Source organism: Rhipicephalus microplus, unplaced genomic scaffold, assembly GCF_043290135.1.
Source record: "Rhipicephalus microplus isolate Deutch F79 unplaced genomic scaffold, USDA_Rmic scaffold_124, whole genome shotgun sequence".
NCBI classification, from domain to species: Eukaryota; Metazoa; Arthropoda; class Arachnida; order Ixodida; family Ixodidae; genus Rhipicephalus; species Rhipicephalus microplus.
In genome coordinates this window covers 187,501-200,000 of record NW_027464696.1, presented here as the reverse complement: position 1 = coordinate 200,000, position 12,500 = coordinate 187,501, and the positions used below count along the sequence as shown (strand labels likewise).

At 61.9% G+C, this 12,500-nt stretch overlaps 1 non-coding gene across 1 annotated transcript; it reads left to right on the top strand.

The window, feature by feature from the left end:
* The first annotated feature begins 9,404 nt into the window (after positions 1 to 9,404).
* On the top strand, positions 9,405 to 11,219 carry LOC142790806 (small subunit ribosomal RNA). The gene has a single exon (XR_012889785.1). It is a non-coding gene; the product is annotated as a small subunit ribosomal RNA (ribosomal RNA).
* Positions 11,220 to 12,500: the final 1,281 nt, after the last annotated feature.

Below are 12,500 nucleotides of genomic sequence, written 5' to 3'. Positions count from 1 at the left end.
CCCGGCTGACGCGGTTTTTTGCCGCCCCGGCTGACGCAGTTCGGACTTGGCACTTTTTGGCTGAGCCTGGCTGGCGGCCCACTCACTCGATCGCCATGTCTGTTTGCCACAGTTTTCCCGGTGGTGCCGCACCCGGGCTCGCCCCGGCTGACGCAGTTTTCGCGCCGCCCCGGCTGACGCGGTTTCGTGCCGCCCCGGCAGACGCGGTTTTTGCGCCGCCCCGGCTGACGCGGTTTTTGCCGCCCCGGCTGACGCGGTTTTTGCCGCCCCGGCTGACGCAGTTCGGACTTAGCACTTTTTGGCTGAGCCTGGCTGGTGGCCCACTCACTCGATCGCCATGTCTGTTAGCCACAGTTTTCCCGGTGGTGCCGCACCCGGGCTCGCCCCGGCTGACGCAGTTTTCGCGCCGCCCCGGCAGACGCGGTTTTCGCGCCGCCCCGGCTGACGCGGTTTTTGCCGCCCCGGCTGACGCAGTTCGGACTTAGCACTTTTTGGGCTGAGCCTGGCTGGCGGCCCACTCACTCGATCGCCATGTCTGTTTGCCACAGTCTTCCCGGTGGTGCCGCACCCGGGCTCGCCCCGGCAGACGCGTTTTTTTTTTCTTTCGCCCCGGCAGACGTGGTTCCCCCCCCCCTTTTCGCTCGCCCCGGCTGACGAGGTTTTCGCGCCGCCCCGGCTGACGCAGTTTTCGCGCCGCCCCGGCTGACGCGGTTTCGTGCCGCCCCGGCTGACGCGGTTTTCGCGCCGCCCCGGCTGACGCGGTTTTTGCGTCGCCCCGGCTGACACGGTTCGGACTTTGCACTTTTCGGCTGTGCCTGGCTGGCGGCCCACTCACTCGATCGCCATGTCTGTTTGCCACAGTTTTCCCGGTGGTGCCGCACCCGGGCTTGCCCCGGCAGACGCGTTTTTTTTTTTTCTTTCGCCCCGGCTGACGCAGTTTTCGCGCCGCCCCGGCTGACGCGGTTTCGTGCCGCCCCGGCAGACGCGGTTTTTTGCGCCGCCCCGGCTGACGCGGTTTTTGCCGCCCCGGCTGACGCAGTTCGGACTTTGCACTTTTTGGCTGAGCCTGGCTGGCGGCCCACTCACTCGATCGCCATGTCTGTTTGCCACAGTTTTCCCGGTGGTGCCGCACCCGGGCTCGCCCCGGCAGACGCGTTTTTTTTTTCTTTCGCCCCGGCTGACGCAGTTTTCGCGCCGCCCCGGCTGACGCGGTTTCGTGCCGCCCCGGCAGACGCAGTTCGGACTTGGCACTTTTCGGCTGTGCCTGGCTGGCGGCCCACTCACTCGATCGCCATGTCTGTTTGCCACAGTTTTCCCGGTGGTGCCGCACCCGGGCTCGCCCCGGCAGACGCGTTTTTTTTTTCTTTCGCCCCGGCTGACGCAGTTTTCGCGCCGCCCCGGCAGACGCGGTTTTCGCGCCGCCCCGGCAGACGCGGTTTTTTGCGCCGCCCCGGCTGACGCGGTTTTTTGCCGCCCCGGCTGACGCAGTTCGGACTTGGCACTTTTTGGCTGAGCCTGGCTGGCGGCCCACTCACTCGATCGCCATGTCTGTTTGCCACAGTTTTCCCGGTGGTGCCGCACCCGGGCTCGCCCCGGCTGACGCAGTTTTCGCGCCGCCCCGGCTGACGCGGTTTCGTGCCGCCCCGGCAGACGCGGTTTTTGCGCCGCCCCGGCTGACGCGGTTTTTGCCGCCCCGGCTGACGCGGTTTTTGCCGCCCCGGCTGACGCAGTTCGGACTTGGCACTTTTTGGCTGAGCCTGGCTGGTGGCCCACTCACTCGATCGCCATGTCTGTTAGCCACAGTTTTCCCGGTGGTGCCGCACCCGGGCTCGCCCCGGCTGACGCAGTTTTCGCGCCGCCCCGGCAGACGCGGTTTTCGCGCCGCCCCGGCTGACGCGGTTTTTGCCGCCCCGGCTGACGCAGTTCGGACTTAGCACTTTTTGGGCTGAGCCTGGCTGGCGGCCCACTCACTCGATCGCCATGTCTGTTTGCCACAGTCTTCCCGGTGGTGCCGCACCCGGGCTCGCCCCGGCAGACGCGTTTTTTTTTTCTTTCGCCCCGGCAGACGTGGTTCCCCCCCCCCTTTTCGCTCGCCCCGGCTGACGAGGTTTTCGCGCCGCCCCGGCTGACGCAGTTTTCGCGCCGCCCCGGCTGACGCGGTTTCGCGCCGCCCCGGCAGACGCGGTTTTTTGCGCCGCCCCGGCTGACGCGGTTTTTTGCCGCCCCGGCTGACGCAGTTCGGACTTGGCACTTTTTGGCTGAGCCTGGCTGGCGGCCCACTCACTCGATCGCCATGTCTGTTTGCCACAGTTTTCCCGGTGGTGCCGCACCCGGGCTCGCCCCGGCTGACGCAGTTTTCGCGCCGCCCCGGCTGACGCGGTTTCGTGCCGCCCCGGCAGACGCGGTTTTTGCGCCGCCCCGGCTGACGCGGTTTTTGCCGCCCCGGCTGACGCGGTTTTTGCCGCCCCGGCTGACGCAGTTCGGACTTAGCACTTTTTGGCTGAGCCTGGCTGGTGGCCCACTCACTCGATCGCCATGTCTGTTAGCCACAGTTTTCCCGGTGGTGCCGCACCCGGGCTCGCCCCGGCTGACGCAGTTTTCGCGCCGCCCCGGCAGACGCGGTTTTCGCGCCGCCCCGGCTGACGCGGTTTTTGCCGCCCCGGCTGACGCAGTTCGGACTTAGCACTTTTTGGGCTGAGCCTGGCTGGCGGCCCACTCACTCGATCGCCATGTCTGTTTGCCACAGTCTTCCCGGTGGTGCCGCACCCGGGCTCGCCCCGGCAGACGCGTTTTTTTTTTCTTTCGCCCCGGCAGACGTGGTTCCCCCCCCCCCTTTTCGCTCGCCCCGGCTGACGAGGTTTTCGCGCCGCCCCGGCTGACGCAGTTTTCGCGCCGCCCCGGCTGACGCGGTTTCGTGCCGCCCCGGCTGACGCGGTTTTCGCGCCGCCCCGGCTGACGCGGTTTTTGCGTCGCCCCGGCTGACACGGTTCGGACTTTGCACTTTTCGGCTGTGCCTGGCTGGCGGCCCACTCACTCGATCGCCATGTCTGTTTGCCACAGTTTTCCCGGTGGTGCCGCACCCGGGCTTGCCCCGGCAGACGCGTTTTTTTTTTTTTCTTTCGCCCCGGCTGACGCAATTTTCGCGCCGCCCCGGCTGACGCGGTTTCGTGCCGCCCCGGCAGACGCGGTTTTTTGCGCCGCCCCGGCTGACGCGGTTTTTGCCGCCCCGGCTGACGCAGTTCGGACTTTGCACTTTTTGGCTGAGCCTGGCTGGCGGCCCACTCACTCGATCGCCATGTCTGTTTGCCACAGTTTTCCCGGTGGTGCCGCACCCGGGCTCGCCCCGGCAGACGCGTTTTTTTTTTCTTTCGCCCCGGCTGACGCAGTTTTCGCGCCGCCCCGGCTGACGCGGTTTCGTGCCGCCCCGGCAGACGCAGTTCGGACTTGGCACTTTTCGGCTGTGCCTGGCTGGCGGCCCACTCACTCGATCGCCATGTCTGTTTGCCACAGTTTTCCCGGTGGTGCCGCACCCGGGCTCGCCCCGGCAGACGCGTTTTTTTTTTCTTTCGCCCCGGCTGACGCAGTTTTCGCGCCGCCCCGGCAGACGCGGTTTTCGCGCCGCCCCGGCAGACGCGGTTTTTTGCGCCGCCCCGGCTGACGCGGTTTTTTGCCGCCCCGGCTGACGCAGTTCGGACTTGGCACTTTTTGGCTGAGCCTGGCTGGCGGCCCACTCACTCGATCGCCATGTCTGTTTGCCACAGTTTTCCCGGTGGTGCCGCACCCGGGCTCGCCCCGGCTGACGCAGTTTTCGCGCCGCCCCGGCTGACGCGGTTTCGTGCCGCCCCGGCAGACGCGGTTTTTGCGCCGCCCCGGCTGACGCGGTTTTTGCCGCCCCGGCTGACGCGGTTTTTGCCGCCCCGGCTGACGCAGTTCGGACTTAGCACTTTTCGGCTGAGCCTGGCTGGTGGCCCACTCACTCGATCGCCATGTCTGTTAGCCACAGTTTTCCCGGTGGTGCCGCACCCGGGCTCGCCCCGGCTGACGCAGTTTTCGCGCCGCCCCGGCAGACGCGGTTTTCGCGCCGCCCCGGCTGACGCGGTTTTTGCCGCCCCGGCTGACACGGTTCGGACTTTGCACTTTTCGGCTGTGCCTGGCTGGCGGCCCACTCACTCGATCGCCATGTCTGTTTGCCACAGTTTTCCCGGTGGTGCCGCACCCGGGCTTGCCCCGGCAGACGCGTTTTTTTTTTTTCTTTCGCCCCGGCTGACGCAGTTTTCGCGCCGCCCCGGCTGACGCGGTTTCGTGCCGCCCCGGCAGACGCGGTTTTTTGCGCCGCCCCGGCTGACGCGGTTTTTGCCGCCCCGGCTGACGCAGTTCGGACTTTGCACTTTTTTGGCTGAGCCTGGCTGGCGGCCCACTCACTCGATCGCCATGTCTGTTTGCCACAGTTTTCCCGGTGGTGCCGCACCCGGGCTCGCCCCGGCAGACGCGTTTTTTTTTTTCCTTCGCCCCGGCAGACGTGGTTCCCCCCCCCCCCCTCCGTCTTTCTTTTTGTTTTTTTTTTCGCCGCGGCTGAAGTGGATTTTTCGGTGCCTCGACGCCCCGGTAGTCGCGGTTTTTCCGTTTCCGCACGGCCCCGGCTGACGCTGCTCGGTCACAGTCGCCTTTTGTGGTGATTGCAGACTTCTTGAGCGCGGGTGTTTTTTTTTTTGTTGTTGTTGTTGTTTTATTACGCATTCGCTCCAGCAGACGCTGTTTAGACTTTTTGTTTCCTCTTTTATCCTGCGACGAGGTGACGAGGTTTATTCGGTGCCCCGCCGCCCCGGCTGAAGTGATTTTTCCTGTCCCGTGCCGCCCCGGCTGACGCGGTTGGGACTTCGCGTTTGTTCGGCCGCCACGGGTTTTGGCGCACTCGCTCGGTTGCTTGTTGTTGCCACTTGTTGCGAACCCAGGTTTCTTGAGCGAGCGCGGGCGTTTTTTCTTCCTTTCTTTCTTTGTTCTATGTGTTAGCGAATCGGCCTTTAATATCACACGAGGACTCACAACCAACAATTTTCAGTTTGAAGTGTAAATAATCTGCAGGTGTTGACGTAACTGACTTGCCCCGTACCCTTGAGTACATCCATGAAGTTCTCGTAGTACTACTAAATCGCATTATTCCAAGTGGAGAAATTCCCATAAATTTGCAAACCTCTACACGAAAATCGGTGCGCGTGATAAAGTTGAAAATTATCGTCCGATATCAAATGTGCCTTCTATAACACAAATTCTAGGAAAAAAAAAAAAACACTTGTTCGCCGTTTTCTGCGCCGTGACTGGCAGCACTCCGGCGAAGCGAAACGGGGTCGATTCGAGCACGATATCGGCGTCTTTCGACGTGCTCGCCGGCGACCGTCGCACGAGTACGTCGCACGAGCGCGTCTGCCGGGGCGCCGTTTGCGAAGCCGACGCAAAAGTGGGAACCGCCGCTCGGATGATCGCCGCTTTCGGCAGAGTGAGTGTTGGCACTCCGGGGAAGCGAAACAGCGTGAATGCGCCCACGAAATCGGCGTATTTTGAAGTGACCGCCGGCGACCGTCGCACGAGTACGGTAAACCGCGTCAGCCGGGGCGTAGTTCGGGACGCCGACGAAAAAGTGGGAAGCGCAACTCGGATCTTCGCCGTTTTTGCAGGAGTGAGTGGCGGCCCTCCTGCGAGACCAAGAAGCATCGATTCGTGCACGAATTCGGCGCCTTTCGACGTGATCGCCGGCGACCGTCGCTCGAGTAGGGCAAACCGCGTCTGCCGGGGCGGGCTTCGGGACGCCGATGCGAAAGTGGGAAACGCTGCTCGGATGTTCGCCGTTTTTGGCCGAGTGAGTGCTGGCACTCGGGCGAAGCCAAACGGGGCCGATTACGGCACGATATCGGCGTCTTTCGACGTGCCCGCCGGCGACCGTCGCACGAGTACGGTAAACCGCGTCAGCCCGGGCGGAGTTCGGGACGCCGATGCGAAAGTGGAGAACGCCGCTCGGATCTTCGCCGTTTTTGGAGGAGTGAGTGGCGGCACTCCGGAGAAGCCAAGGAGCGCCAATTAGCGCACGATATCGGCGTCTTTCGACGCGCTCGCCGGCGACCGTCGCACGAGTAGGGCAAACCGCGTCTGCCGGGGCGGGGTTTACGACGCCGACGCAAAAGTGGGAACCGCCGCTCGGATGTTGGCCGTTTTTGGCAGAGTGAGTGCTGGCACTCCGGCGACGCGAAAGAGCGCGAATGCGCCCACGAAAGTGGCGTATTTGGACGTGCTTGACGGCGACCGCTGCAGGAGTACGAAAAACCACGTCAGCCGGGGCGAGCGACCCACGGCGGTCTGGGTGCTTATCGCTGCTATTATAGGGGCACCCCGGCAGACGCAGAAAAAAAAAAATTTTTTTTCGACCTTCTTTTTTGCTGGTCGAGCTCGGGTAACCCAGGTCGCAATGGGAGCCGCGCACGAAAGCGGCGTCGCGAGACGCGTTCGCGGTCGCTAGTCGCACGAGCTCGGCAACCGCGTCAGCCGGCGCGGAGTTCGGGATGCCGACGGCTAAGTGGGTACCGCTGCTCGGATGTTCGCCGTTTTTGGCCGAGTGAGTGCTGGCACTCCGGTGAAGCCAAGGAGCGCCAATTCGTGCACGATATCGGCGTCTTTCGACGTGCCCGCCGGCCACCGCCGCACGAGTACGGCAAACCGCGTCTGCCGGGGCGGGGTTTGCGACGCGTACGCAATAGTGGGAACCGTCGCTCGGATGTTCGTCGTCTTTGGCCGAGCGAGTGCTGGCACTCCGGCGAAGCGAAACGGGGCCGATTCGGGCACGATATCGGCGTATTTCGACGTGCTCGCCGGCGACCGTCGCACGAGTACGGCAAAGCGCGTCTGCCGGGGCGAGGTTTGCGACGCCGACGAAAAAGTGGGAAGCGCCGCTCGGATCTTCGCCGTTTTTGCAGGAGTGAGTGGCGGCCCTCCTGCGAGACCAAGAAGCATCGACTCGCGCACGATATCGGTGTCTTTCGACGTGCCCGCCGGCCACCGCCGCACGAGTACGGCAAACCGCGTATGCCGGGGCGGGGTTGGCGACGCCGACGCAAAAGTGGGAACCGCCACTAGGATGTTCGCCGTTTTTGGCAGAGTGAGTGCTGGCACTCCGGCGAAGCGAAAGAGCGCGAATGCGCCCACGAAAGTGGCGTGTTTGGACGTGCTTGACGACGACCACCGCAGGAAAACGAAAAACCACGTCAGCCGGGGCGAGCGACCCATGGCGGTCTGGGTGCTTATCGCTGCTATTATAGGGGCACCCCGGCAGACGCAAAAAAAAAAAAATTTTTTTTTCGACATTCTTTTTTGCTCGTCGACCTCGGGTGACCCAGGTCGCAGTGGGAGCCGCGCACGAAAGCGGCGTCGCGAGACGGCTTCGCGGTCGCTAGTCGCACGAGCTCGGCAACCGCGTCTGCCGGGGCGGAGTTCGGGACGCCGACGGCTAAGTGGGAACCGCCGCTCGGATGTTCGCCGTTTGTGGCCGAGTGAGTGCTGGCACTCCGGCGAAGCCAAACGGGGCCGATTCCGGCACGATATCGGCGTCTTTCTACGTGCTCGCCGGCGACCGTCGCACGAGTACGGCAAAGTGCGTCTGCCGGGGCGGGGTTTGCGACGCGTACGCAATAGTGAGAACCGTCGCTCGGATGTTCGTCGTCTTTCGCCGAGCCAGTGCTGGCACTCCGGCGAAGCCGAACGGAGCCGATTCGGGCACGATATCGGCGTCTTTCCACGTGCTCGCCGGCGACCGTCGCACGAGTACGGTAAACCGCGTCAGCCGGGGCGGAGTTCGGGACGCCGATGCGAAAGTGGGAAGCGCCGCTCGGATCTTCGCCGTTTTTGGAGGAGTCAGTGGCGGCACTCCTGTGAAGCCAAGGTGCGCCAATTCGCGCACGATATCGGCGTCTTTCGACGTGCCCGCCGGCCACCGTCGCACGAGTACGGCAAACCTCGTCTGCCGGGGCGGGGTTTGCGACGCCGACGCAAAAGTGGGAACCGCCGCTCGGATGTTCGCCGTTTTTGGCAGAGTGAGTGCTGGCACTCCGGCGAAGCGAAAGAGCGTGAATGCGCCCACGAAAGTAGCGTATTTGGACGTGCTTGACGGCGACCGCCGCAGGAGTACGAAAAACCACGTCAGCCGGGGCGAGCGACCCACGGCGGTCTGGGTGCTTATCGCTGCTATTATAGGGGCACCCCGGCAGACGCAGAAAGAAAAAAAAAATGGGGACATGGCGTGCGTCACCGTGCGGCTTCGCAGCGTTGCCGAAGTCGCCGAGCCCTTCGACTGAGCCGAACGGCGGACAGGGAACGTTGGTCGGCCGTTCTAACCTGTCGGTGCCACGCCGAGACGTCGTTAAGGAAAACCGCGTCGTGGGCCTCTACGACGCCGTCGATTCGTTGTACGTTTGGTGTCCAGCGTGTCGGCGGCGAGTAGCGGACACGTCGTTCACGACTTCGGTCTTTCGCAGTCGACGCGAACTTGCGGAGAGTCGTGGTGCCTCACGTTTTCGGCAGAAACCGCGGCGGAATTTTCCCGTGCGTGCGCGCACGACCTCGGTGCTGTGCCGTCAGCGTAGTGTTGCACAAACTCGTGGCCTACCCAAGGTGCGGTACGTTTGCGGCCGTATCCTCGGTGGCAATTTCGTGAGTAGGGTCGCAAATTCTACGACCTCGGCGGGTTTGAGAGCGACGTAGACTTGTGGCACGCTCAACGTGCCACACGTTTCGGGGCACACCCGCGGTGAAATTTTCTCGAGTACGCTCGTATTAGTGCCCAAGGAGGTCTGGGTACTTATCGCTGCTATTATGTGGGGGTTCTCGTGAGCGGCGTACGCGAAAGCGACCGGGTGTCTGATATGCGGCGGGCTTCGGCCTCGTCAAGCGTGTCCTCGGGTCTGCTCCAGGGGAATCCACGGCAGTCGTCTGCAGCCTCATCCGCTTGATGCGTTAGGGGCTGGTTGTCGGACGGTGCCGTTTTACCACGATATCGAGGTGTGTTCCGTGTCGTCCTCGGGCGATTCAGATGCGAAAGCGCCGAAGACGCGGGCGTGACCCGTCGTCTGGCGGCTTTGCGGTCTCGGCTCCGTTGCTAGTTCCGGCCGGTCCACCGACAGTGCAGCGGGCTTGGGCAACCCGCACGGCGCGACCGAGTCGATGCAACGAAAAAGAGCGAGCATGAACGTGCTTCTTGCCGCACGGCTCCCACTCGTCTTTCGGGAAGGTTGTGCCGTAGCGAGCTCGAACGCCGTCATCTCGGAGTGCAAAATAAGCGTGTTGGGGCGCCTGAAGGTGGCCTCCGCCGCACACAGACTGCGTCCGGCCCGCCGAAGGCGAGGACGGACGCGCAGTCGAACGATTACCTGGTTGATCCTGCCAGTAATCATATGCTTGTCTCAAAGATTAAGCCATGCATGTCTAAGTACATGCCGAAATAAGGCGAAACCGCGAATGGCTCATTAAATCAGTTATGGTTCCTTAGATCGTTTCTTCCTACTTGGATAACTGTGGCAATTCTAGAGCTAATACATGCAGTGAGCCTGGAGCCCTTTGGGTAACGGGTGCTTTTATTAGACCAAGATCGATCGGGTTTCGGCCCGTATTGTGTGGTGACTCTGGATAACTTTGTGCTGATCGCATGGCCACGAGCCGGCGACGTTTCTTTCAAGTGTCTGCCTTATCAACTTTCGATGGTAGGTTACTTGCTTACCATGGTTGTTACGGGTAACGGAGAATCAGGGTTCGATTCCGGAGAGGGAGCCTGAGAAACGGCTACCACATCCAAGGAAGGCAGCAGGCGCGCAAATTACCCACTCCCGGCACGGGGAGGTAGTGACGAAAAATAACAATACGGGACTCTTTTGAGGCCCCGTAATTGAAATGAGTACACTCTAAATCCTTTAACGAGGATCAATTGGAGGGCAAGTCTGGTGCCAGCAGCCGCGGTAATTCCAGCTCCAATAGCGTATACTAAAGCTGCTGCGGTTAAAAAGCTCGTAGTTGGATCTCAGTTCCAGACGAGTAGTGCATCTACCCGATGCGACGGCTCGGACTGAACATCATGCCGGTTCTTTCTTGGTGCACTTCATTGTGTGCCTCGAGATGGCCGGTGCTTTTACTTTGAAAAAATTAGAGTGCTCAACGCAGGCGAGTCGCCTGAATAAACTTGCATGGAATAATAGAACAAGACCTCGTTTCTGTTCTGTTGGTTTTTGGAATACGAGGTAATGATTAAGAGGGACGGACGGGGGCATTCGTATTGCGGCGCTAGAGGTGAAATTCTTGGACCGTCGCAAGACGAACTACTGCGAAAGCATTTGCCAAGAATGTTTTCATTGATCAAGAACGAAAGTCAGAGGTTCGAAGGCGATCAGATACCGCCCTAGTTCTGACCATAAACGATGCCAACCAGCGATCCGCCTGAGTTACTCAAATGACTCGGCGGGCAGCTTCCGGGAAACCAAAGTATTTGGGTTCCGGGGGAAGTATGGTTGCAAAGCTGAAACTTAAAGGAATTGACGGAAGGGCACCACCAGGAGTGGAGCCTGCGGCTTAATTTGACTCAACACGGGAAAACTTACCCGGCCCGGACACTGGGAGGATTGACAGATTGAGAGCTCTTTCTTGATTCGGTGGATGGTGGTGCATGGCCGTTCTTAGTTGGTGGAGCGATTTGTCTGGTTAATTCCGATAACGAACGAGACTCTAGCCTATTAAATAGGTGCGGGGTTCCCAGCACCTTACAACCTTCTTAGAGGGACAAGCGGCTCCTAGCCGCACGAAACAGAGCAATAACAGGTCTGTGATGCCCTTAGATGTCCGGGGCCGCACGCGCGCTACACTGAAGGAAGCAGCGTGTCTTTATCCCTGTCTGAAAAGACTGGGTAACCCGTGGAACTTCTTTCGTGATTGGGATAGGGGCTTGCAATTGTTCCCCTTGAACGAGGAATTCCCAGTAAGCGCGAGTCATAAGCTCGCGTTGATTACGTCCCTGCCCTTTGTACACACCGCCCGTCGCTACTACCGATTGAATGATTTAGTGAGGTCTTCGGACCGATGTCCGGCGCGGCCTTTCGGTTGCGCCGGTCTGTTGGAAAGATGACCAAACTTGATCATTTAGAGGAAGTAAAAGTCGTAACAAGGTTTCCGTAGGTGAACCTGCGGAAGGATCATTAACGGATTGTGAAGGGTGAGCGCCTCGGCTGCGTCTGCGCCCGACACTTTCTGCCGCTGACCCCGTTTGGACGCGGGGTCGGCTTTTCCCCACGGGGCTGCCTGAATGTGGAGCGGCACCCCGTGACAAATTGTTGCGCCCAGCGGACGCCAACACCGCGACCTTGGACGGTCGGCCAGGTGGCGGACGCGGGTACAAACGGCGCAACGCACTCATAGGTCGGCTTTCGACCCGCCACTGCACCGTGGCTCGAAGCGCTCGAAATGCGCGACCCGACCGCTGCGGGACCGCCTAGTACTGTAAACAGGAGCGGCGGAGCGCGAACGGCGAGTCGTGGTTACGTCGGTAGAAGGCGAGGCTGCGCGTTCCCGAAACGCCAGCCGAGTGCCCTCCCGACCGTTCGAGCGTGCAAGAACGAGACCCGACAATCGCGCGGCGACTGCCAAGTACGAGAGGAACGGCACAAGCGTCGGCGGTCGGTCAAGGAACTGGCGATGTGACGGGTCCGCTGTGCACCAGTGCATACCGTCCCGCCGTCCGCGGCAAGCGCCTCCGCGTCCTCGGGTGACGGAGGCTGCCGGTCGGTTCTTGCAGGCGAGGGATCTCGCTGGCACCGGTTCGCGTTGACGCGCGGCCGGTCATGGCACGGCGATGCGACGGCCGAGGTGCGCAGTACTCGATGGAGGAACCGCACGCTCCGATGACCGTCCCGCCCTCCGCGGCGTATGCGTACCGACCGTAATGGTTGCAGCAGCGCCGGCCGGCTTTTGAATTCGCCACACGAAACACGGTGCGAGATCGCGGTTAGGGGAGCGTCGACGTTGCCAGGCGTTTTGCTTGCTGCCGAGGGAAAGGCGGCACGGCCACGTCGCGCTCGTCGCGATTAGCGGGTCTGCGCGCTTTGGGAAGGTGCCGCAACGACTTGCCGAAAGAGGAAGCACGGAAGAACGAGGGACTTGGACGTCCCGACAATTGAACGCACTTGCGGCCAGGCCCTTGCTGGCTTCGTTCTTCCGCCTCGAGTAGGCTCGTACGCGGCTCCGGCGCCGAAAGTGGTCCTTGGCACCGACTTCGGTGGACGTGGGAAGTGCCGCGCAAGTACGGCGCGCCTGGCTCCACCTGTTGGCTAAAGTAAGCAGCCGGATCGGCATTTTGGTGTGCGGTGGCAAACCGTGGATGCGAAAAAAGCTTGTGCGATTTCGTGGAACAAAAAGCGGGGGTCCCCCTTTTTATGCGGAGGAGACCGACCCGCCCGCCGTGGTGAACCGCGACGCCACGGTAA